Here is a 26,777-nt window from a genome sequence, read left to right as displayed (position 1 = left end):
CTGATGATGGTTGAATGATAAATATTGGCCAGGACCACCGCCCTCTGCTTGCCCCGCTCTTTCCGAAATAGTAACGAGATTTTTTACGTCCACCTGAGAGGGCAAACGGGGCCTCAGCATCTCAAACGAAAGACGGCGCCTCTGACAGTGCAGCACTCCCTCAGTACTACACTGGAATGTGGGCCTTGATCTTGTGCTCAAGTCTCTGGAGTAGGACCAGAACCCACAACCCTCTGACTCAGAGGCGAGAGTGCTACCACCTAAGCCACAGCTGAGAGCTGTGTAGGGCAGTGGTGGTCTGTAGAGCAGGAGTCTGCCGATGGCTGTGTTTCTCTAACTTAAAGGCATTTTCCAGCTGGCACAGAGTGGATATTTGCATCTTATTGGTCTGTGCTGGACCTGAGCTCCATGCTGAAAGGACGGTGTGATTGTACCACCCAAGTCCCCTGCATGAATTACATATTTTATCCAACCGGGAATGCAAGGATTAGAGCAGGTTGAAAGGGGAGCTCAGAATAAGCACAGCATTAACTGACCTTGTTGACGGTTCATCTTTATACAGGTTGCTGATTGTCATGGGTCAGAGACAATGGTTCCGATATTCACGGGGAGGTGAGGAGGGTGTGGAGGAGGCCGAAAATGGCTGAAGAACTTAACATAAAAAAAGCAGCGGGCGCGTGCGTGGTATGTTGGGGACGTGTTCCCCATATTTAAGTCTTTAACACCCACCCCACACACACACTCTCCCGCCTGTTGCGGGAGGGTGGGGGTTAATATCGAGGCCAATCAGTCTCAGACAGCCAGTTTAGCTGCTACTTGTTGACACTGTGTAAGGTGCTGCTTCCTCCAGTGTGTGATGTTATTTGTACGTGGCCAGTTGAGCTGATGCTTCAGTTCGTCAAACCAAGAACAGTCAGCAGCATGCTTCGTCTTTGTGACTCATGTTGCTTACAATACATTTCAGAGGCTTTATTTAGCTGCGAGCTTGTTACATCCATCCCACGCTGTAAATTGCTCTGTAAACACGTTGCCCCCTCATTGTTTTATGTAAGTTGTGAATCTATTCATCACCTAACTAGGTCAGTGATGAAAAAAGAATGTTTGGTCCTGTTGGACTTCCACCTACTTTTGTAACCACTGTTAAAATGGATTTTGATCTCAATTCTGAAATGGGAGATTGTCTTCATAGAATCACACAGCACAGGAGGCCATTTGGCCCATCGTGCCTGTGCCGGCACTTTTAACATCGTCAAAGGCCTTTGTAAGGTCAAAGAAAGCCATGTACAAGGGTCGGTGCTGTTCCCTGAATTTCTCTTGCAGTTGTTGTAAAGTCCTGACCCTGCAGTACAGACTTACACGAGGCACATGCTGAATTCAAGGTCACTCTGGACCTGCACCTTTATTTCACAGCTCTCGAGTGCCCACTTGCCTGAGACCTGCCTTTATATACCTGTGTGGAACAAGTATGCAGCGTCTCCTGCAAGTGTACCCCTGGTGGTAAAGTATGCTTGTGGTTACAGGTCATATCTAGTTACAGTCATGTATAGCATGGTAAGATACAGTTATATACAGTAGTGTGAGAGACATGACAGTTGTCACGCTGTAAAGATCATGTCCGTTGTACCCCGTAGGGGATGGAATCCACACTGTGACTCCGGGAGGAGCTCCTCAGCCACAGGGAGAAGACGGTAGAGGAGGACTCTAGAAATGACTTTCCCAGTGGCCGACAACAGGGAGATCCCTCTGTGTAGAAACTTAACAACACTGTGACTACAAGCACAGAGTGGAGGCTGGGTCCTTTCTGACAGGTACTTCACCCCCTGACCCATGCTAAGAGAGACTGTAGAGGAAGGATAGGTAACAAATGCTGAAACTAGATGGGAATGTCCATTAAGAATGACTAAATTCACACTGAAAAGTCAAATGGCTAATCCCTCCATGACACCTGACTGCCTGCAGAGGGCACTGTGGGAAGAGGAAGAAAATAAGAGTGTGCTGGGAACACTGAGCTTGTGTGGCAGAGAACAAAGGCGTGGACTTTCGTCATAACTGGAGATTATTAAAGGTGAACAGCATTTACTAAGGAACAGAACAAAGAGAGAAGGAGGGGAAACACACACACACACACTCACACACACACGGACACACACACACACACGGACACACACACACGGGGACACACACTCACACACGGACACACACACACACACTCGCGCACACACACATGGTCACTCGCACACACACGCGGAAACTCACACACACGAGACAAGAATAGAATTACCGATAAAGTGCTTGAGTGACAAACAGGAGATGGTTAAATCGCCGATGGTAGTGGGTGGTGCCCATAGTGGCACCTTTTATCTGCAGGAACTGAGTGAAGTTAAAAGAGAAGTTGCTTCTGGTGAGAACAAGTGCCAAGGGGAGGAGGTGGGTACTGGTTGGACCACTGTATGAGGAAGTACAGAAGGTGATTGGGCAAAAAAAAGAATTTATTACATAGAATTACATAGAATTTAAAGCACAGCAACAAGCCATTTGGCCCAACTTGTCCACGTCAGTGTCTATGCTTCAAAGGAAACTCCTCTCCCAGCTTACTTCATCTCACCCTATCACTATATTGGCCCAGAAATCCCGGCCTCCCGGATCTGTACGGAGTGTGTACGGACCCAGGAAGGCATCGGAAAAGCTGGTTTTCAGCGCGCAATGCGCATGCGCTATAAAACCTGGCTTTTCCGATCTGTCAAGTTGGAGCTTGACAGATGATCCGCAGATCGGGAGCGAGGACATTTGCATGGGCAAGATTACGGGATTTACCCATATCCTGCCCGGCAAATGTCCTCAAAACTCCTGCGCCTGATAGAAGCAGACGCATAGCCTACTGTTACAGGCGTAAGAGTTTTAAAACATATCAAAAATATGATTAAAATAAAATTTAAAAAACATATTAAAACCCTGCCCGCTCAGGTAATGTTATTTTAAACCCTAACCCTAACTTTTTTTAAAAACATTTCAAAACATTTATAACAACTTTAATTTCTATCCCTGTATTGTGGGGTTTTTCTCATTCATAGCAATATTGAGAAAATACTTACCAGTGATTGGGTGTCCAGTTCCATGTGGCTCCTGCGGACATCCCGACGTGAACACGCTGCGACCTGCAGTCACGAGAGGCCTCCGGACCAGGATCTTGAGTGGGCCTAGCAGCTTCAGGTAAGTGCGCATTTTCTGTCCATTCTTCAGTGCTTTGCCTGCGGGAAGACCTTGAGAGGGATTTCTGGGCCATTCTTTCTCTCTCATGTACTTATCTATCTTCCCCTTAAATGTATCTATGCTATTCGCTTCAAACACTCCATGTAGTAGGGAGTTCCACATTCTAATCATTCTCTAAGTAAAGAAGTTTCTCCTGAATTCCTTTTTGGATTTATTAGTGACTCGATTAGGTCCTTAGTTTTGGACTTCCCTAATTCATGAAAGTGGCAGAACATTAGAAGGGTTACAAACGTAGCTCGGTAGCGAGGGATAAAGTAAGTTGGTGGGACAGACGCACGCTGCAACAATTGGCCTACAAGGACAGTCCTGTTTCTGTATCTTGGGGAAGAGGTAGAAGCAGATTATCTGGAGTTGAGGAACTATGAGATTTGATGCCATGTGGGGAAAATCTCCAGAATATAAGATCAGTTAGAACAACGTGTATTTATATAGCACCTTTAATATAGCAAATCATCCCAAGTCGCTTCACAGGACCATATTAGATGAAAATTGACTGCAAGCCAAAGAAAGGAAGAACTTAGAAACATGGAAACATAGAAAATAGGTGCAGGAGCAGGCCATTCGGCCCTTCGAGCCTGCACCACCATTCAATAAGATCATGGCTGATCATTCCCTCAGTACCCTTTTCCGGCTTTCTCTCCATACCCCTTGATCCTTTTAGCCGCAAGGGCCATATCTAACTCCCTCTTGAATATATCCAATGAACTGGCATCAACAACTCTCTGCGGTAGGGAATTCCACAGGTTAACAACTCTCTGAGTGAAGAAGTTTCTCATCTTATTCCTAAATGGCCTACCCCTTATCATAAGACTATGTCCCCTGGTTCTGGACTTCCCCAACATCAGGAACATTCTTCCCGCATCTAACCTGTCCAGTCCCGTGAAAATCTTATACGTTTCTATGAGATCCCCTCTCATCCTTCTAAACTCCAGTGTATAAAGGCCCGGTTGATCCAGTCTCTCCTCATATGTTAGTCCAGCCATCCCTAGAATCAGTCTGGTGAACCTTTGCTGCACTCCCTCAATAGCAAGAACGTCCTTCCTCAGATTAGGAGACCAAAACTAAACACAATATTCCAGGTGAGGCCTCACCAAGGCCCTGTACAACTGCAGTAAGACCTCCCTGCTCCTGTACTCAAATCCCCTAGCTATGAAGGCCAACATACCATTTGCCTTCTTCACCGCCTGCTGTACCTACATGCCAATTTTCAATGACTGATGAACCATGAGACCCAGGTCTCGTTGCACCTCCCCTTTTCCTAATCTGCCATTCAGATAATATTCTGCCTTCGTGTTTTTGCCCCCAAAGTGGATAACCTCACATTTATCCACATTATACTGCATCTGCCATGCATTTTCCCACTCACCTAAACTGTCCAAATCATCCTACAGCCTCTTTGCATCCTCCTCACAGCTCACACCACCACCCAGTTTAGTGTCATCTGCAAACTTGGAGATATTACACTCAATTCCTTCATCTAAATCATTGATGTATATTGTAAAAAGCTGGAGTCCCAGCACCGAGCCCTGCGGCAATCTACTAGTCACTGCCTGCCATTCTGAAAAGGATCCCGACTCTCTGCTTCCTGTCTGCCAACCAGTTCTCTATCCACGTCAGTACATTACCCCCAATATCATGTGCTTTGATTTTGCACACCAATCTTTTGTGCGGGACCTTGTCAAAAGCCTTTTGAAAGTCCAAATACACCACATCCACTGGTTCTCCCTTGTCCACTCTGCTAGTTACATCCTCAAAAAATTCCAGAAGATTTGTCAAGCATGATTTCCCTTTCATAAATCCATGCTGACTTGGACCGATCCTGTCACTGCTTTCCAAATGCGCTGCTATTTCATCCTTAATGATTGATTCCAACATTTTCCCCACTACTGATGTCAGGCTAACTGGTCTATAATTACCCGTTTTCTCTCTCCCTCCTTTTTTAAAAAGTGGTGTTACATTAGCTACCCTCCAGTCCATAGGAACTGATCCAGAGTCGAGAGACTGTTGGAAAATGATCACCAATGCATCCACTATTTCTAGGGCCTCTTCCTTAAATACTCTGGGATACAGACTATCAGGCCGGGGATTTATCGGCCTTCAATCCCATCAATTTCCCGAACACAATTTCCCGCCTAATAAGGATATCCTTCAGTTCCTCCTTCTCACTAGATTCTCACTAGTTCCTCCAAGGTAGCACTCCTCCACCATATGTTTACGATGGACGTACAATCCCTCTGCACCTTCATTTCTTACTTTCTTTGAACAGTAGCCAAACCAGCTCCCATCCTCTGTCTGGCAGAACTTGTTCTCAGACAGAAAAACTTTCCCTTTAACTGCACTCAGTTCCTCCAGATAAAAGATGTTGCTATGAGATCATACTTGGGTCCTAGCTATGCCTGTCTTTTTTATAGGATATGTCGAACACTCTTTGTTCCACTCCTACTGGCTCCTCTCCCTGATCTCTTTCCTTTATATTGATAACTCTGTCGGTGCTACTTCCTGCTCTCACCCTGAATGTCAATTATGCTTAAAATTTCCACCATCCCTTACCTTTATATGGCCCGGTTCTGATTTCCCTCAAAGTGTCAGTGTCAGATATGGCTCAGTGGGTAGCAGTCTCGTCTATGAGTCAGCAGGGACTTGAGCACAAAAATCGAAGCTGACACTCCCAGTGCAGTGCTGAGTGGGCGCTATCGGAGGTGCCGTCTTTTGGATGAGACATTAAACCGAAGCCCCGTTTGCTCAAGTGGACGTAAAAGATCCCCTGGCACTATTTCGAAGAAGAGCAGTGGAGTTATCCCTGGTGTCCTGGTCAATATTTACCCTTCAATCAACATAACAAAATAACAGATTATCTGATCATTATCACATTGCTGTTTGTGGGTGCTTGCTTGTGCACAAATTGGCTGCTGTGTTTCCCACATTGGCTATAAAGCGTTTTGAGATGTCCCATGGTTGCGAAAGGCACTATATAAATCCAAGTCTTTTTTTCCTTCAATCTCTGTGGAGGGGCTTTCCACTGACATCAGTTATAAGCGCACAGGCTCCCATATCAATCTGGATTATACTTCTTTCCACCCTGCCTCCATTGCTTTCAAACAGTTTCTCCGTCGTATCTTCTCACAATGCCACCTTCTCCGCTTCCAGAACTTCTAAAATGGCCTCCTGTTTTCTCAGTCAAGGATTCCCCTCAACTGTGGTAGATACAAACTTAGTCCGAGTTTGTCCTATTTCCTGTGCTTCAGCCCACACCTCTTTCCCCACACCCAGCCTCTCACAACAGTGGCAGGGTTGCCTTGGTCTTTACTTTCTGCCTAGCAGCCTCAGTATTCAACCGATCTGGCACCTCCATCACATGATCCCACTACAACTACATCTTCCCCTCCCCTCCCTTCCCTGCTCCACGCTCCGGAGGGGCTAATCACCCCTACTGTCTGCTCTCCTTCCCTTTGTCCAAGACCTCAAACATTTCTTCTCCCAACTTGTATTTACTACTCATGGTGCACTATCCTCTACATTGAGAAGACCAAATGCAGATTATTGACGAGTTTGCTGAACACCTCCAATCCATGTGGGCCTGAGATCCCTGTCACTTGCCATCTCACTCCCACTCCCAATCACACACCTCTGACTTTGACCTTCTCCACTGATCTAATGAAGATCCACACAAGCCTGAGGCCTTCTATTATGGACTTTGCATCCCTCTGGCCTTAATATTGACTTAATAGTTTCAGTCTTTTGCTATAGCTCCCACCTTGTGTTTGGGAGGAAGTGTAGGATGGGTTGGTGACGGTGTTGGCCAGAACACTCTGCTGACTGAGTTGTCAGTACCCTCAGTGGAGACCAGCGTTTTTCTTCTCCCAAGGTCCTGAGTTACTGAAACCTGGTCCTCTTTGCCAGTTTTTCATGTTTCCATTTTTAGGTGCCTCATCCTCCAGCTCATTCAGCTATTTTCACATTCTCCATGTCTCATTCATGTATTTTATTTCTTTGATTTCACTCAGTATGCCTTCTATTGTCTCATACAATATCGTTCTATCATTTAACATTTTCCGCTGAAGTACTTTACATCCTTTTCTTGTGGGTGTGTGTAGGTGTCTGGATATGTGTGTATGTGGCTGTGGGTACATGCATGTGTGTTTTCCACTTCCCCTTTACTCTGCTTTGTTCCTTTTTAAATGCTGTTCATTGTAATTTCTAACAGTTCTGACTAAGGGTCTACACTTGAAAAGTTACCTCCTCTGTTCTCTTCACAGCTGCTGCTCGACTTGCTGAGAGTTTCCAGCATTCTCTGTTTTTGCTGCAGATATCCAGTACAGGGTATCCAGTATTTTACTTTTTGTTTATACTGTTAGAAGATGTTGTGCTTCACTTTAGAAGGTTGGTCCCTCAGTAGCAGAGGGTGCATCATTAGTATGTCTGTCCCCATTGCCTCCATTCTTCCTTCCTTTGAAAGGGAGACCTTTGCCCTTGTCTGAGTGTTCTGTGATTGGATGTCTAACCACAGATGGATGGTGATTCACAGGGTGATGTGACACTTGGCACCAATCTAGGGTACATTGAGGGGGTTTGCCCAGGGTGTGTTGCGGATGATTTCCAAGGACAATCCATGTCTGACGTTTCCCCTTATGGGACAGATAAAAAGACAGCCTGACAAACTCCCTGCTCATCTTTACCAGGCCAAGAATTGGACAAATTTGGGGCACTTCATATTGAGGTTTATGCTCAGAGCTCTTGGCTCAGGATTTTCCTTTTAACTTAACATTGGCTGGTTGTGGACAGCATTAGCCAGTATTAGGTGGATGGTGAACTCCAGCCTGTGTATTATCCTGTGTAACACACTCCAGTCTATATTATCCTGTGTAACACACTCCAGTCTGTATTATCCTGTGTAACACACTCCAGTCTGTATTATCCTGTGTAACACACTCCAGTCTGTATTATCCTGCGTAACACACTCCAGTCTGTATTATCCGCGTAACACACCCCAATCTGTATTATCCTGCGTAACACGCTCCAGTGTGTATTATCCTGCATAAGACGCTCCAGTCTGTATTATCCTGCGTAACACGCTCCAGTCTGTATTATCCTGCGTAACACGCTCCAGTCTGTATTATCCTGCGTAACACGCTCCAGTCTGTATTATCCCATCTAACACACTCCACACTGTATTATCCTGTGTAATACACTCCAGCCAGTGTATTATCCTGTGTAACACACTCCAGTCTGTATTATTCGGTGTAACAACCTCCAGTCTGTATTATCCTGTGTAACGCACTCCAGTCTGTATTATCCTGTGCAACGCACTCCAGTCTGTCATCATCATCATCGGTGCTCCCTCGTACCGAGGATGACTTGCTTCCATGCCAAAAAAGGATGAGTTCACAGGTGTTTCAATGAAGGACCCAATATTCCAGGTCACAAACTTCATCCTGAAGGGTGGAAGATGCCTGTGTGTGAATTTTTTTAATGTGGGGTGGCCGTTGCACACTAGCCACCACACGTGCTTGACAGAGCTAGGTCTTGGTCCAGTGGCAAGGATTAACCAAGACGACTGAAGACCAGCTCTGCTGCACGGACCTTGTTTTGGATCGGAAGCATTGAGGGACTGGCAGCCAATATATAGCAGTGAACACAGTGATGGGTGAGCGGGACATGGTGCAGGTTAGGATACGGGCTCAGAGCTTTGGACGAGCTGAAGTTTGGAGAATGGGAGGCTAGTGAGGAGAACAATGGAGGTGACAAAAGCATGTATGATGGCTTCAGAAACATATGAACTGAGGGAGTGGCTGAGATGGGTGATGTAGGCAACCTTTGTGATGGAGTGGATATTGAGTCAGGATTAAATAGGACGCCAATGTTGAGAACCGCCTGTTTCAACCTGATCCCATTTCCAACCTGAGGGAGGGAAATGGGATCATTGGTGAGGGAATGAATTTGTGAGTGGGGGCAAATATGATGGCTTGGCTTTAATCTTCCCAATGTTTAACTGAAGGAAATTGTGGCTCTTCCAGGACTGGATGTCGGATGACACCAAATTTGGGGTGGGTTAGTCAATACTGAGGACTGCAACAAATTACAGGAGCACATTAATAAACTTGCAAAATGGGCATATAATTGGCAGAGTAGGAATTGCAGGATAGCTCAGATGAATACGTGGCTTGAGCAGTGGTGCGGAAGGGAGGGATTCAAATTCCTGAGACATTGGAACCGGTTCTGGGGGAGGTGGGACCAATACAAACCGGACGGTCTGCACCTGGGCAGGACTGGAACCAATGTCCTAGGGGGAGTGTTTGCTAGTGCTGTTGGGGAAGAGTTAAACTAATATGGCAGGGGGATGGGAACCTATGCAGGGAGACAGAGGGAAACAAAATGGAGTCAGAAGCAAAAGATAGAAAGGAGAATAGTAAAAGTGGAGGGCAGAGAAACCAAAGGCAAAAAGCAAAAAGGGCCACATTACAGAAAAATTCTAAAGGGGCAAAGTGTGTTAGAAAGACAAGCCTGAGGGCTCTGTGACTCAATGCGAGGAGTGTTTGGAATAAGGTGGACGAATTAACTGCGCAGATAGCAATTAATGGGTATGATGTCATTGGCATCACGAAGACATGGCTCCAGGGTGACCAAGGCTGGGAACTCAACATCCAGGGGTATTCAACATTTAGGAAGGATAGACAAAAAGGAAAAGGAGGTGGGGTGGCGTTGCTGGTTAAAGAGGAAATTAATGCAATAGGAAGGAGGGACATTAGCCTGGATGATGTGGAATCGGTATGGTTGGAGCTGCGGAATTCCAAAGGGCAGAAAACTCGAGTGGGAGTTGTGTACAGACCACCAAACAGTAGTAGTAAGGTTGGGGACAGCATCAAACAAGAAATAAGGGATGTGTGCAATAAAGGTACAGCAGTTATCATGGGCGACTTTAATCTACATATTGATTGGGCGAACCAAACTGGTAGCAATGCAGTAGAGGAGGATTTCCTGGAGTGTATTAAGGATGGTTTTCTAGACCAATATGTCGAGGAACCAACTAGAGAGCTGGCCATCCTAGACTGGGTGATGTGTAATGAGAAGGGACTAATTAGCAATCTTGTTGTGCGAGGCCCCTTGGGGAAGAGTGACCATAATATGGTAGAATTCTTTATTAAGATGGAGGATACATAAAGGGTTGATGATGGATAAGCAATGGCAAACATTTAAAGATCACATGGATGAAGTTCAGCAATTGTACATCCCTGTCTGGAGTAAAAATAAAACGGGGAAGGTGGCTCAACCATGGCTAACAGGGAAAATTAAGGATAGTGTTAAGCCAAGGAAGAGGCATATAATTTGGCTAGAAAAAGCAACAAACTTGAGGACTGGGAGAAATTTAGAATTCAACAGAGGAAGACTAAGGATTTAATTAAGAAGGGGAAAATAGAGTACGAGAGGAAGCTTGCAGGGAACATAAAAACTGACTGCAAAAGCTTCTATAAATATGTGAAGAGAAAAAGATTAGTGAAGACAAACGTAGGACACTTGCTGTTGGATTCGGGTGAATTTATAATGGGGACTAAAGAAATGGCAGATCAATTGAACAAATAATTCGGTTCTGTCTTCACAAAGGAAGACAAATAACCTTCCGATTGTACTAGGGGACAGTGGGTCTAGTGAGAAGGAGGAACTGAAGGATATCCTTACTGGCGGAAAATTATGTTAGGGAAATTGATGGGATTGAAGGCCGATAAATCCCCGGGGCCTGATAGTCTGCATCCCAGAGTACTTAAGGAAGTGGCCCTAGAAATAGTGGATGCATTGGTGATCATTTTCCAACAGTCTATCGACTCTGGATCAGTTCCTATGGACTGGAGGGTAGCTAATGTAACCCCACTTTTTAAAAAAGGAGGGAGAGAGAAAACGGGTAATTATCGACTGGTTAGCCTGACATCAGTAGTGGGGAATATGTTGGAATCAATCATTAAGGATGAAATAGCAGCGCATTTGGAAAGCAGTGACAGGATCGGACCAAGTCAGCATGGATTTCTGAAAGGGAAATCATGCTTGACGAATCTTCTGGAATTATTTGAGGATGTAACTAGCAGAGTGGACAAGGGACAACCAGTGTATTTGGGCTTTTAAAAGGCTTTTGACAAAGTCCTGCACAAGAGATTGGTGTGCAAAATCAAAGCGCATGGTATTGGGGGTAATGTACTGACATGGATAGAGAATTGGTTGGCAGACAGGAAGCAGAGAGTTGGGATAAATGGGTCATTTTCAGAATGGCAGGCAGTGACTAGTGGAGTGGCGTCGGGCTCAGTGTTGGGACCCCAGCTCTTTACAATATACATTAACGATTTAGATAAACGAATAGAGTGTAATATCTCCAAATTTGCGGATGACAAACTGGGTGGCGGTGTGAGCTGTGAGGAGGACGCTAAGAGGCTGCACAGTGACTTGGACAATTTAGGTGAGTGGGCAAATGCATGGCAGATGCAGTATAATATGGATAAATGTGAAGTTATCCATTTTGGGGGCAAAAACACGAAGGCAGAATATTATCTGGATGGCGGCAGATTAGGAAAACGGGAGGTGCAACGAGACCTGGGTGTCATGGTTTATCAGTCACTGAATGTGGGCATTCGGGAACAGCAGGCGGTGAAGAAGGCAAATGGTATGTTGGCCTTCATAGCTAGGGGCTTTGAGTATAGGAGCAGGGAGGTCTTGCTGCAGTTATACAGGACCTTAGTGAGGCCTCACCTGGAATATTGTGTACAGTTTTGGTCTCCTAATCTGAGGAAGGACATTCTTGCTATTGAGGGAGTGCAGTGAAGGTTCACCAGACTTATTCCAGGAATGGGTGGAGTGTCATATGAGGAGAGACTGGATCAACTGGGCCTTTATTCACTGGAGTTTAGAAGGATGAGAGGGGATCTCATAGAAACGTATAAGATTCTGATGGGTCTGGACAGGTTAGATGCGGGAAGAATGTTCCCGATGTTGGGGAAGTCCAGAACCAGGGGACACAGTCTAAGGATAAGGGGTAAGCCATTTAGGACTGAGATGAGGAGAAACTTCTTCTCTCAGAGAGTTGTTAACCTGTGGAATTCCCTGCCGCAGAGAATTGTTGATGCCAGTTCATTGGATATATTCAAGAGGGAGTTAGATATGGCCCTTACGGCTAAAGGGATCAAGGGGTATGGAGAGAAAGCCGGTACTGAGGGAATGATCAGCCATGATCTTATTGAATGGTGGTGCAGGCTCGAAGGGCCGAATAACCTACTCCTGCATTTATTTTCTATGTTTCTTTGTTTCTAAATGAAGTTCAACATTGTGAGGTATTACATTTTGGTAGAAAGAATAGGGAGGTCACTTATTACTTGGAGGGTGCGAGTCTGGGTCGGTAGAGGAACAAAGGGATCTCTGAATACAAATACACAAATCACTAAAATTAGCGACACAGGTTAACAAGGCCATAAAAAAGGCAAACCAGGCACTAGTCTGTATTATCCTGTGTAACCAACTCCAGCTTGTGCGCTATCTTGTATGCATTTGTCTGGGATATGCATTCCCATATTCTTATCCGTGAATGTATGCTGTTTCGGTTTACATCTGGTTTGTATTCAATGAATTGAAACTTTGGCAATCAATTCTGAACTCTGATTATGAACCAGTGCATTGTCAGTCCAGTGCCACAAAGAAATGCTCTTGCCATTGTACACATAATAAACTCTACTTTATAATAGAATTATTAACTGATATGAACCATAGTTTTAGGGAAGTAAGGGTAGACATTGCAAAGGTGCTGGCCACAATCTTCTAATCCTCCTTAGATACGGGGCTGGTGCCAGATGACTGGGGGATTGGAAATGTTACACCCTTGTTTAAAAAAGAGAAGGATAAACCTGGCAATTACAGACCAGACACTTTAATGTCGGTGGTGGGAAGCTTTTAGACACAATAATCCGGGAGAAAATTAACAGCCACTTGGACAAGCAAGAACTCATAAAGGAGAGCCAGCACAGATTTGTTACGGGCAAATCATATTTGACTAACTGGATTGATTTGTTTGAGGAGGTAACAGAGAGTGAATGAGGACAGTGCAGTTGAGGTTGTGTATATGGACATTCAGATGCTGCAGTAGCAGCATGGATACAAAATTGGCTAAGGGATAGAAAGTAGAGAGTTGTAAGGAATGGCTGTTTCTCAGACAGTGGGAGGTATACAGTGGCGAGCCCCAAGGTTCAGTACTGCTGATTTTGATATACATTAATGACTTAGACTTGGGGGTACAAGGCATAATTTTGAAATTTGTAGATGTCATGAAACTTGGAAGTATAGTAAACAGTGAGAAAGAGAGTAATACATTTCAATAGGCATAGACAGGCTGGTGGAATGTGGACATATGGCAGATGAAATTTAATGCAGAGAAGTGTGAGGTGAAACATTTTGGAAGTAAAAATGAGGAGGGACCATGCACACTAAATGGTACAGTTTTAAAGGGGGTGCATGAACAGAGAGACCTGGGGGGTACTTCTGCACAAATCTTTGAAGGTGGCAGGACAGGTTAACAAAGCAATTAAGAAAGCGTATGAACAGAGACATAGAGCACAAAAGCCAGGAAGTTATGCTAAACCCATATAAAACACTAGTTTGGCCCCAGCTGGAGTATTGTGTCCAATTCTGGGCACCGCACTTTAGGAAGGCTGTGAAGGCTTTGGAGAGGGTACAGAGAGATTTACTGCCAGGAGATAGGAAGTTAATATAAGCATGGAAACCTTTTTTTCAACCTCCATTCTGTTGATCTTATTAAAGTTGGCAGGGCTCTCGCTCTCTGACCTGGCAGTGGGAAATTAGGAAGACAAGCTCAATGACGATCACTGTTTTCTGAAGAAAGATTGGATCTCCCCCACCCCCAACCCACCTTCCATATAAAAATCCAGCCCACTTTCTCTTCTTTGAATAGTGCCATGGGATCGTTTACATCCACCTGAGAGAGCACACGGGGCCTCAGTTTAATGTCTCATCCGAAAGACGGCACCTCTGACAGTGCAGTGCTCCCTCAGTACTGCTCTGGAATATCAGCCTGGAATATATCTGGAGTGGGATTGAAGCCAGAGGCGAGAGAGCTACCACGGAGCAACGGCAGATACTGGGAGCCAAGAAACAGACAATTCATAAGAGACAAGAATGTCTGGCACCTATTCAAAGCCTAGTGTTGTGGTCGAGAAAAGACCAACAGGTACATGAAATGCATCCAGCTCGAATAACAATGTTGTCTAATGACTCATTTTAGTCGCTTCACTAACAATACTTGAAATGGAAGTTTTTTCCAGCTGCTTGTTTTCTCCTCTGCTCTCATAAAAAAAAAAGACTTACATTTCTATCGCGCCTTTCACCACCTCGAGACTTCCCAAAGTCCTTTACAGCCAGTGAAGTACTTTTTGAAGTGTTGTCATTGTTATCTTCTTCTTTGGCAGTCCCTTGGAGTCGAGGATGACTTGCTTCCATGAGTTCTCAGGTGGCTGATGAGTCCTATGCAGGATCTACAGACTCTGCCACAGAAGGGGCAGATGGTGGTTGAAGGGACGGGTGGGTGGAGTGCTTGGTTTGTCGTACGCTCCTTCCTATCGCATGCTCTTGACAAAGAGACTCTGTGTTCGGTGCCTTCCCGCGTGCTTCTCTTCCACTTTGAGCAGTCATGGGCCAGGGATTCCCAAGTGTTGAAGGGGATGTTACATTTTTTCAGGGAGGCTTTGAGGGTGACCTTGAAGCATTTTCTCTGCCCTCCTGGGGCTCACTTGCCGTGACGGGGCTCGGAGTAGAGTGCCTGTTTTAGGAGCCTTGTATCAGGCATTCGGACTACGTGGCCAGCCCACTGGAGCCGATTGAGCATGATCTTTGAGGATGTAATGAGCAGGGTGGATAAGGGGGAACCAGTGGATGTGGTGTATTTGGATTTCCAGAAGGCATTCGATAAGGTGCCACATAAAAGGTTACTGCACAAGATAAAAGCTCACGGGGTTGGGGGCAATATATTAGCATGGATAAAGGATTGGCTAACTAACAGAAAACAGAGAGTCGGGATAAATGGGTCATTTTCCGGTTGACAAACAGTGACTAGTGGGGTGCCGCAGGGATCGGTGCTGGGTCCTCAACTATTTACAATCTATATTAATGACTTGGATAAAGGGACTGAGTGTAATGTAGCCAAGTTTGCTGATGATACAAAGATGGGTGGGAAAGCAAATTGTGAGGAGGACACAAGAAATCTGCAAAGGGATATAGACAGGCTAAGTGAGTGGGCAAACATTTGGCAGATGGAGTATAATGTGGGAAGGTGTGAGGTTATCCACTTCGGCAGAAAAAATAAAAAAGCAAATTATAATTTAAATGGAGAGAGATTACAAAATGCTGAGGTGCAGAGTGACCTGGGGGTACTTGTGCATGAAACACAAAAGGATAGCATGCAGGTACAGCAAATGATCAGGAAAGGCAATGGAATTATGGCCTTTATTGCAAAGGGGATGGAGTATATATCAGGGAAGTCTTGCTCCAACTATACAGGGTATTGGTGAGGCCACACCTGGAATACTGAGTGCAGTTTTGGTTTCCATATTTACGAAAGGATATAATGCTTCGGAGGCAGTTCAGAGAAGGTTCACTAGATTGATTCTGGAGATGAGGGGGTTGTCATGAGGAAAGGTTGAGTAGGTTGGGCCTCTACTCATTGGAATTCAGAAGAATGAGAGGTGATCTTATCGAAACGTATAAGATTATGAGGGGGCTTGACAAGGTGGATGCAGAGAGGATGTTTCCACTGATGGGAGAGACTAGAACTAGTGGGCATAATCTTAGAATAAGGGGCCGCCTATTTAAAACTGAGATGAGAAATCTCTTCTCTCAGTGGGTTGTAAATCTGTGGAATTCGCTGCCTCAGAGAGCTGTGGAAGCAAGACCATTGAATAAATTTAAGACAGAAATAGACAGTTTCTTAAACGATAAGGGTATAAGGGGTTATGGGGAGCGGGCGGGGAAGTGGAGCTGAGTCCATGATCGGATCAACCCATGATCTTATTAAATGGCGGAGCAGGCTCGAGGGGCCTTATGGCCTACTCCTGCTCCTATTTCTTATGTTCTTATGTACTCTTCCCAAAGGACTTGTGGGGGGGATTTAAAAAACTGAAGGGAAGGAGCCTCATTTCTGTGGTACAGCCTGACATTTAAAAAAAAATGGAAAATTTAATTTATTAAAAGAAGCTTCACATTTCTCAGGATTAGTGACTTTCACTCACTGGTCATGTGACCGTGAGACAATGATGTATTTTCATTTAGTTCAATCGTGTTACCAGTTGCAGACTGAATTAGACTCGTTCTTTACATTTCAGCATAAAGTGTTTCTGAGTCGTGTTGTTCCTGTTATGTATGTAAACATTGTAACTGTGTAAGACTTGCCACCAGAGGGCAGAACTGTTGGAGGCCCAAGGGTCACCTGCACACCTTGTGCAAGAGAATATAAAAGGTCTGCCATGCTGCTTAGGCACTCTGGAGTGGTATTAAAGAGACTAAGATCACATCAGTTTTAGCTCGCAGTACTCAGTCTTGCGGAGTTCTTCCATACTTAAGAGTTCCGATGAAAGGAATGGGCTCTACCCCTGCCTCGCCTGAGCTCTGGGCCTGCCACAGACTGCTCTCACTGTTCTTGTGCCTGAATCTGGCCTGAATTTATTTGGTTTCACACTCTCCCTCCCTGCACCTGTGCAGTGAGAAATTGGTGCTCAATGGCCCTGTCCCTCCGACGACCACTGTCTCCTGAAGAAATTCTTGGCTTGGGTCATGACTATGTTCAACCTGATCATGGCGAAGTGGGGGGAAGGAGGGGAGGAGACCCTGATCAGCTATGGTTCACCTGGCACCAGAGGCTGCCATGGAATCCAGACCAGGGCCGAGCACCATGGGCCATTTCCATAGCAACACCTGGCCCAAGCTGGGTCCCTGAAGGAGGCTCCATTTCATCGCTCCTCTTAGTTGCAGTCTCCATTCATCTCGCACCTCCACCCACTTTAGATTATCTCATGTCCTTTAGTTTTACTTTATCTGTGGAATGCCAATGTTTTGTTTTTGTGCTGATGAAACAATTCCCACTTCTCATCAGCCTCTCCATCAAGCACGGCCAGGTGGAGCATTGCTGTCAGAGGTAGAAATTGGGAATTAAAAACACAAAACAATACAAATACACAGCAGGTCAATCCTCCTCTATAAGGAGAAAAGGCAGGGTTTGATGTTTTGGGTGTGTGCACTTCATTAGACTGAAGTCTGAGAAAAGGTATAGCTCAGGTTAGATGCACAGTAAATTCCCTCTGCTGTGGCCCCAACCTCCATTGCAATTACTCTGCTCATCAGTTAAGTTGGGTACGGTAGTGTAGAGGCTATGTTACTGGACTAGTGTTCCCCAGAGCATGGGAATTGTCACACCACCATGCAGTTTGAGAATTTTAATTCCATTTTTAAAAAGCTGCTACCAGTAAAAGTGAGCACAAGGCTGTCAGATTGTTGTAAAAATGTAACCGGTTCATTAATCATTAAATGTGGTTGACTCTGGTCGTCTCGCAAGCCACTCAGTTGCAAACCTAACAACCAACCACAGGATAGTGCTCTATTTAGATGGCCATAGCTTTACAATTGGGATCTGCAATCGTCGCTGTTGATAATAAATTAAGACCACATTAAGGGCTCAATTTTCCCCAGTGATTTGCGCCGTTTTTTTAGCGTAAGTTAAAAAATTAAAGTTTCCCCAATGAATGTACGCCAGCGTAACTCAGTTAAGATTTTTTTAATTTTGGGTTTTTTTGCGTCATAGGGGCGTAACCTGATGTCTGCGCCAGTTTTTCTCAATTATGTAAGTTTGCCCCCCAAAAATTTCACCTAGGTCAGCATATGTGACCACTCCCGAAAAACCTTCTGGTGAGTTAAGAAAAACCAGCGCACGTTGAAAAATCGGTGCAGAAAGACGCCATTGTTTTTCAGTGAAGTTTTGGAGGGAGCGACAGGGCTGCAGTAATACCCGCCCTCCTGTATGGCTCAGATGTGGACCACGTACAGTAGACACCTCAAATCGCTGGAGAAATACCACCAACGATGTCTCCGCAAGATCCTACAAATCCCCTGGGAGGACAGACGCACCAACATTAGCGTCCTCGACCAAGCCAACATTCCCAGCATTGAAGCACTGACCACACTCGATCAGCTCTGTTGGGCAGGCCACATTGTCCGCATGCCCGACACGAGATTCCCAAAGCAAGCGCTCTACTCAGAACTCATTCACGGCAAACAAGCCAAAGGTGAGCAGAGGAAACATTACAAGGACACCCTCAAAGACTCCCCGATAAAGTTGCAACATCCCCACTGACACCTGGGAGATCCTGGCCCAAGACTGCCCTAAGTGGAGGAAGTGCAATCTGGAGGGCACTGAGCGCCTCAAGTCTCATCGCCGAGAGCATGCAGAAATCAAGCGCAGGCAGCAGAAGGAGCATGCGGCAAACCAGTCCCCCACTCATCCTTTCCCTTAACGACTGTCTGTCCCACCTGTGACAGGGACTGTGGTTCTCATATTGGACTGTTCAGTCACCTAAGGACTCATGCTAAGAATGGAAGTAAGTTTTCCTCGATTCCGAGGGACTGCCAATGATGATGATGATGGAGGGAACGAAGAACACTTAAATATGCATAATAAAGATTACATTTCTTTACCTTAAAACGCAGTACATGGAAGTTTGATGGAATTCTGTAAGTTTTCATTTTTTTTAAACATGCCACCACCGAACGTATGCAAACAGGGCTTGAGGGTCAGTGCGTCGGCCGGCAGAATCTGATACTCGCCCATATACGGGCTCAGGGCTCAGCTTCAAAAGAAGCCCGAGGAGGGGTGGGGGGCAAATGGAAGGCATCAGAAGCCTGCACTACACATCAAATGTAGCTGGGGTGGGGGGGGTGGGGGGGGGGTTCCCGATCACTGCGCCTGCTCAGACCTGGGTGTGGTCCATACATACCTTGAGAGGAGAGAGAACAAAGAACCTTGTCCTGCCTGACTACCTGCCGTTTTGAGTTTCTTGCAAAGGTAAAATTTAATCATGGGGGCAATACTGACAATGCCATACCTTGTGCAAACCTTCTGCATGATGGTGCTGTGAAGGAGACAATTGATTCAATGTCATCGCATGAAGAACCTCCGAGCCCATAGGGTGCTGGGCAGGAGACCTTACCCACGTCGGGTATATCGAGACAGCCGTTCATACCTGCATCTGAGTGATGCAGACTGTGTCAGAAGGCTGCGTTTCCGCAAATAAGTTGTAGCTGAGATCTGTGAGTTAGTAAAAGCAGACCTGCAACCTAGAAGTGTCAGGAGGACTGCTTTGTCAGTTGAAGTGAAGCTTACGGCTGCACTTTCATTCTATGCATCTGGATCGTTCCAAGCTACAACTGGGGATGTGTGCACCATTTCTCAACATGCAACTAATACCTGCATTCGGCAGGTGACTGCTGCACTATATGCCCAGAGGAATGACTACATAAAGTTCTCCATGACCGCCTAGACAATGTGTGACAGGGCTGTGGGCTTCTCCAGGATTGCTGACTTCCCCAAGGTACAGGTTTGCATTAATTGTACCTACATCGCCTTGCACCTTTGGAGGATTCCGAGATGTACAGGAACAGAAAAGGCTTCCACTCCATTAATGTGCAGCTCGTGTGTGACGACATGCATTGCATCATGTCAGTTGATGCAAGATACCCTGGGAGCACCCATGATCCTATGATGCGTTCAACCTACGTGAGAGCATTATATCTGCCATGTTTCAGCAGCAGGCCAAAGGGCAGCGCTGGCTACTGGGAGACAATGGATTCGACTTCTCCACCTGGCTCATGACGCCACTACGCGTAACCCTGACTGAAGCTGACTGGGAATACAATATGTCACACATTGCAACGCGCAGCATAATAGAGAGGACCATTGTCATCTTGAAACTGTGTTTCTGATGCCTGGACCATTCCAGAGGCAACTTGCAATACTCCCCTGAGATTGTCGGTCAGTTCACTGTTTACTTCAAAAAATTGTATTAATAATCGAACAAATGATTCTTCTTGAGTTCCAAAAGTTATGTTAATAATGGAACAAATAATGTAAATGATTCAGTTATAATTTAAAATATATTTTATTCAAAAGTTTAACAAACATTTGTTTATACTTAACTTTAATAAAAATATTCTTGTATCAAACTTTAAAGTTTTCACTTAAGATCACTTACAAACTTTAAGATCACTTAAAATCTTTAAGATCACTTATTAACTTTTAAACTTGTAAATTTACGTAACTTACAAAAAACTTTTAATTTGAGAACAGTAACAGTAACATCAATAATAACAACAACAACAGCAGAGAAAGGCTGCACCTATCTCTCTGCCACCTTATTCTAAGACCGCCCACTGTGCTTGGTCTCGGTGACTCCACCCCTGTCCACAGGTGGTGGCGCAGCGTTTCTTGGGTTGGCACCAAGCTTATTCTTTCGAACATCTCGGGTAATACACACTTCTTTAAGGGGGGGGCGTGGGCAGGCGGTAATGTGGAAGGCCCGGCTTGGGTCTCTTCAGAGGCTAGTCTGAGGGTGGCAGTTGATTCTGTCAATGGGTGTGCGGTCTGGGCGTGTTCCCTTATTGCAGCAGCTAATTCCGACATTCCCTCCCTCATGTGCCTGACAATGTCTCAACTACCTCCAACATTCCCTCCCTCATGTTCGCCGACAGTGTCTCACCTACCTGTGACATGCCCTCCCTGATGTTGAGCAAAAGTGTGTCAACTACCTGTGACATTCCCTCCCTCATGTGCACCGACATTGTTTCTGCTGACTGAGATATTCTCGAACAACGTTCCCATTTCTCGTGAGAGTGTTGTTACTTCTCCCAACAGTCCCAATACCTCATCACCTACCACACCGATGATGTCCAGGAGTGATCGGGTAAGGTCAATGCTCTCCGCACTCATTGCCATCATGTGAACCACATCTGTTAGATCCTGCAGCTCAGGAGAGCATGGCCGAGCTCTCCATCCCCTCCTCACCCTGGGTGTGACTCGCTGCATCCCACTGGAACCCACAGCCTGGGACGGTGGGGCACTAGATGTGCCTTGCTGCACCCCACTGGGACCCGCAACCTGGGTCGGTGGGACCCTGGGTGAGACTTGCTGCACCCCACCACTGGGACCCACAGCCTGGGACGGTGGGGCCCTGGGTGTGCCTTGCTGCACCCCACCACTGGGACCCACAGCCTAGGACAGTGGGGCCCTGGGTGTGCCTTGCTTCACCCTACTGGGACCCGCAGCCTGGGACGGTGGGAAACCATGGAATGTCTCACCAACACTCAAACCACTACTCAGGGAAGGGGCTGGCACCTCAATAGGCGGCACCTGCACCTCCTCAAAAGTGAGTACAACAGTGGGGGCTTCATCCATTCCCTCACCCTCACCCTCATGCTCTTGGTCTGGAAGGTGGGATTGGAAGATGTTCTCTTCAGACTCGCCCTTGTCTGAACCTCCTTCTGCATTGTCAGGGTTGGCCTCAGGTTCTGAAAAATATAACAGAACAGACAAATGGTTAGCAGCAGAGGAGGGGGCCGGGTGGCATGAGTAGGCTCACACATCGCAGGCAGCAGGCTGATTTGAAAGACCACAATGAACGATAGCACATTACATCAACCGAAGCGTAGCTGATGGAGACATCCCCATGAACCGAAGCATGGCTAGCCCGCGCAGTAAACATTCAAGAAAGCCAGACTGTGGAATATGCAGGACTTGCCCTCTCCCTCGATTGTGGGCCCAGCTTGTGCAGTGGTGGGTGCTTTTTTCCAGGCAGGACCCATCAAAGCAGCGACCCTGTCTTCCAAGGATGTCAGTGGCTGCAGATTTGCTGTTCTCCCTCCTGTTCAAGTTCTCTCTCGTTTTTTGTGTGCCACTTTCATCTGCAAAGATGAAAATATAACTTTTTAGAGAGGGTGTCTTTTTGCTGGATGGGACATATACAGATGGTCACATTTACAATTCCATTGAAAAATGAAAATATTACTTACACTAACTACTTGACCAAGGTCCTGCCACTTCTTTTTACACTGGCCTCCAGACCTCGGGGTGGTCACCATTGCAAAGTAATCTTGTGCAAGTTGGTTTCAGCTTTTCTTCATTTCTTTGGGTGGAACTTTTATGTGACCTCTGCTGGTGTCCAGCTCCTGCCATCTGTTCTCAATCACAGTAACTAATGCTTCCACTTCATCCTGTAAGAAATTCTTGGTCCTTGCACCGTGTTGCTTTGCAGCTCCAATTTTTCCAATGATAATTAAAGTTCTTACACAACACTCAAAGTTCTCACACACACAACTGGCTCTTTAAAAATGGCCGATTGCAGATCGGGAGCTGTACTGCACATGCGCGCCCATAGGAATCATGTCAAAAACGTCCTTTTATTCACGCATGTGTAGAAGGGGCGGCATCGTATTTTCGGCGCAGACAGTTGGCTCCACCCCAAGACTACAGGACAGGCTGTGCGGCGCCAATTTCAAAAAAGAGAACGGGGAAACTTGGCACATTTATTTTTGGAGCAGTTGTGGCCTGGAAAAACGGGCGCAACTCTGGCAATACCCCAAAAAACAGCTTTGGGGAAAATTGAGCCCATAAGACCCATTTTGATACTATGCAGGCTGCTGGTCAGACTGCATTTCGAGTACTTGGCCCAGTTTTGGTCCCCCCACGCCCACATTGTGAGCCTTGAAAAAGAGCTACAAGAATGATTCCTAGCTTCGAGAATCAGACAGGCTGAAGGATTTGGTCTATTTGCTTTAGTGCAGCGTAGACTTAAAGGTAACCTTGTGCAGGTATATAAAATAATGAAAGGGCTCGATAGTATTTATAGACTATTCCAGTTTGACAGATTGGGGAGGACCAGGGTCATGGGTTTATACTGTGTAAGAGTAGGAATAAACTGCATGTGAGGCAATTCTTCTTTTCCCAGAGAGTGGTGAGCCTCTGGTGTGGAGAGTGTTGACTCTCTGCATGCTTTCAAGAGGGACCTAGCCTGGGGCAAAGATCACAACTTATAGTCAGTAAGTGTCTTTATAGATAATACTTGGCCCATGTGATGATCTGCACTGGTTTTGATTTTCCTGTGGAATTTTTCAGCATTTTTCCCGTATTGGCCCTGGGATTTTTCTCTCTTTTACTGCCTGTCCCAGGAGATTATGTGGCAGGGGAGGAAGGGGATAATGATTAGTCATGATCCTCTGGCCATCATCAGTGTAAGGCAGGCTTTATGGACCAGCTGGGCTTTCCCTGCCTGTCAATTGTGTATGTTCGGATAAGAAAACAGGAAATGAGAAAAGTTTACAAAACATATGAAAATGACGGAGAGGAAAAGACCTGCTGGTGCCTCCACGCTATCCCACACAGCTGTGAGGCCTTATGCATCACGATACAGACACTCCCCATCTCACCCTAAGCAATGTAATGTAATCTCCTGGGAGATGCAAAAAAAAAAGATTAAAAACCCAGTCCAATTAGAGGGAAAAAACTTGTTTAAATCCTCTCTAACCCCCTAGAGCATTTGAAAAACTAGTGCAGAAGATCACGTTGGCCCTGATTTACATTGCAGGCTATGTCTCAGCCAAGAATAGATCCAGCTCTCGCCTGAGGGCAGAGATTTTTTTTGTATATTTTTATTGTATTCTAACTTTTTGTATGTTTTTTCCTTTTATTTGACGATGAAATACTTGTCTGTTTTCTTGAGATCCCAGGGCAGAGAGACAAGACCTACATTGTTCAGAACTGAAGTAAATGGAGACAAATGTAAAGTGCTGGACGTAGAAGGAAAGTTAGATAACATGCGTACTCCATGAATCCACAATTCCCTGGATTCTGGAGAGGTCCCAGCAGATTGGAAAACTGCAAATGTAAGGCCCCTATTTAAGAAAGGATGGAGACAGAAAGCAGGAAACGATAGACCAGCTAGTCTAACATCTGTCGTTGGGAAATGCTGGAGTCCATTAGTAAGGAGGTAGTAGCAGGACAGTTAAAAAATCATAATACTGTCAAGCAGAATCAGCATGGTTTTATGAAAGGGAAGTCATGTTTGACAAATTTGCTGAAGTTCTTTGAGGATGTAATGAGCAGAGTGGATAAAGGGGAACCAGTAGATGTTGTGTATTTCAATTTCCAGAAGGCATTCGATAAACATAGAAACATAGAAAATAGGTGCAGGAGTAGGCCACTCGGCCCTTTGAGCATGCACCGCCATTCAATAAGATCATAGCTGAACATTCCCACAGTACCCCTTTCCTGCTTTCTCTCCATACCCCTTGATCCCTTTAGCCATAAGGGCCATATCTAACTCCCTCTTGAATATATCCAATGAACTGGCATCAACAACTCTCTGCAGCAGGGAATTCCACAGGTTAACAACTCTCTGAGTGAAGAAGATTCTCCTCATCTCAGTCCTAAATGGCCTAACCCTTATCCTAAGACTTTGTCCCCTGGTTCTGGACTTCCCCAACATCGGGAACAATCTACCCACATCTAACCTGTTCCGTCCCGTCAGAATCTTGTATCTTTCTATGAGATCCCCTCTCATCCTTCTAAACTCCAATGTATAAAGGCCCAGTTGATCCAATCTCTCCTCATATGTCAGTCCAGCCATTTCGGGAATCAGTCTGGTGAACCTTCGCTGCACTCCCTCAATAGCAAGAACTTCCTTCCTCAGATTAGGAGACCAAAACTGAACACAATATTCCAGGTGAGGCCTCACCAAGGCCTTGTACAACTGCAGTAAGACCTCCCTGCTCCTATACTCAAATCCCCTAGCTATGAAGGCCAACATACTATTTGCCTTCTTCACCGCCTGCTGTACCTGTATGCCAACTTTCAATGACTGATGAACCATGACACCCAGGTCTCGTTGCATCTCCCCTTTTCCTAATCTGCCACCATTCAGATAATATTCTGTCTTCGTGTTTTTGCCCACAAAGTGGATAACCTCACATTTATCCACATTATACTGCATCTGCCATGTATTTGCCCACTCACCTAACCTGTCCAAGTCACCCTGCAGCCTCTTAGCATCCCCCTCACAGCTCACACCACCACACAGTTTAGTGTCATCTGCAAACTTGGAGATATTACACTCAATTCCTTCATCCAAATCATTGATGTATATTGTAAAGAGCTGGGGTCCCAGCACTGAGCCCTGCGGCACTCCACTAATCACTGCCTGCCATTCTGAAAAGGACCCGTTTATCCCAACTCTGCTTCCTGTCTGCCAACCAGTTCTCTATCCACGTCAGTATATTACCCCCAATACCATGTGCTTTGATTTTGCACACCAATCTCCTGTGTGGGACCTTGTCAAAAGCCTTTTGAAAATCCAAATACACCAAATCCACTGGTTCTCCCTTGTCCACTTTACTAGTTACATCCTTAAAAAAATTCCAGAAGATTTGTCAAGCATGATTTCCCTTTCATAAATCCATGCTGACTTGGACTGATCCTGTCACTGCTTTCCAAATACACTGCTATTTCATCCTTAATAATTGATTCCAACATTTTCCTCACTACTGATGTCAGGCTAACCGGTCTATAATTACCCACTTTCTCTCTCCCTCCCTTTTTAAAAAGTGGTGTTACATTAGTTACCCTCCAGTCTATAGGAACTGATCCAGAGTCGATAGACTGTTGGAAAATGATCACCAATGCATCCACTATTTCTAGGGCCACTTCCTTAAGTACTCTGGGATGCAGACTATCAGGCCTTCAATCCCATCAATTTCCCGAACACAATTTCCCGCCTAATAAGGATATCTTTCAGTTCCTCCTTCTCACTCGACCCTCGGACCCCAAGTACTTCCGGAGGGTTATTTGTGCCTTCCTTCATGAAGACAGAACCAAAGTATTTGTTCAATTGATCTGCCATTTATTTGTTCCACATTATAAATTCACCTGAATCCGACTGCAAGGACATATGTTTGACTTCACTAATCTTTTTCTCTTCACATATCTATAGAAGCTTTTGCAGTCAGTTTTTATGTTCCAGGCAAACTTCTCGTACTCTATTTTCCCCCTCTTAATTAAACCCTTTGTCCTCCTCTGCTGAATTCTAAATTTTTCCCAGTACTCAGGTTTGTTGCTTTTTCCAGCCAATTTATATGCCTCTTCCTTGGATTTAACACTATCCTTAATTTCCCTTGTTAGCCACGGTTGAGCCACCTTCCCCATTTTATTTTTACTCCAGACAGGGATATACAATTGCTAAAGTTCACCATGTGATCTTTAAATGTTTGCCATTGCCTATCCACCGTCAACCCTTTAAGTATCATTTGCCAGTCTATTCTAGCCAATTCATGACTCAAACCATTGAAGTTACCTTTCCTTAAGTTCAGGACCCTAGTTTCCGAATTAACTGTGTCACTCTCCATCCTAATAAAGAATTCTACCATGTTATGGTCACTCTTCC

General features: G+C 45.4%; 1 long non-coding RNA gene across 1 annotated transcript in view; it reads left to right on the top strand.

The window, feature by feature from the left end:
- Positions 1–14,337, top strand: part of LOC139227748 (uncharacterized) — a 56,328-nt gene extending 41,991 nt beyond the window's left edge. The window contains exon 3 of the long non-coding RNA XR_011587461.1: positions 14,207–14,337. This is a non-coding gene — a long non-coding RNA (uncharacterized lncRNA). The remainder of the gene's footprint in view (positions 1–14,206) is intronic.
- The last annotated feature ends 12,440 nt before the right edge of the window (positions 14,338–26,777 follow it).

Source organism: Pristiophorus japonicus, chromosome 17, assembly GCF_044704955.1.
Source record: "Pristiophorus japonicus isolate sPriJap1 chromosome 17, sPriJap1.hap1, whole genome shotgun sequence".
Taxonomy (NCBI): Eukaryota; Metazoa; Chordata; class Chondrichthyes; family Pristiophoridae; genus Pristiophorus; species Pristiophorus japonicus.
This window is presented reverse-complemented; position numbering and strand designations above follow the sequence as displayed.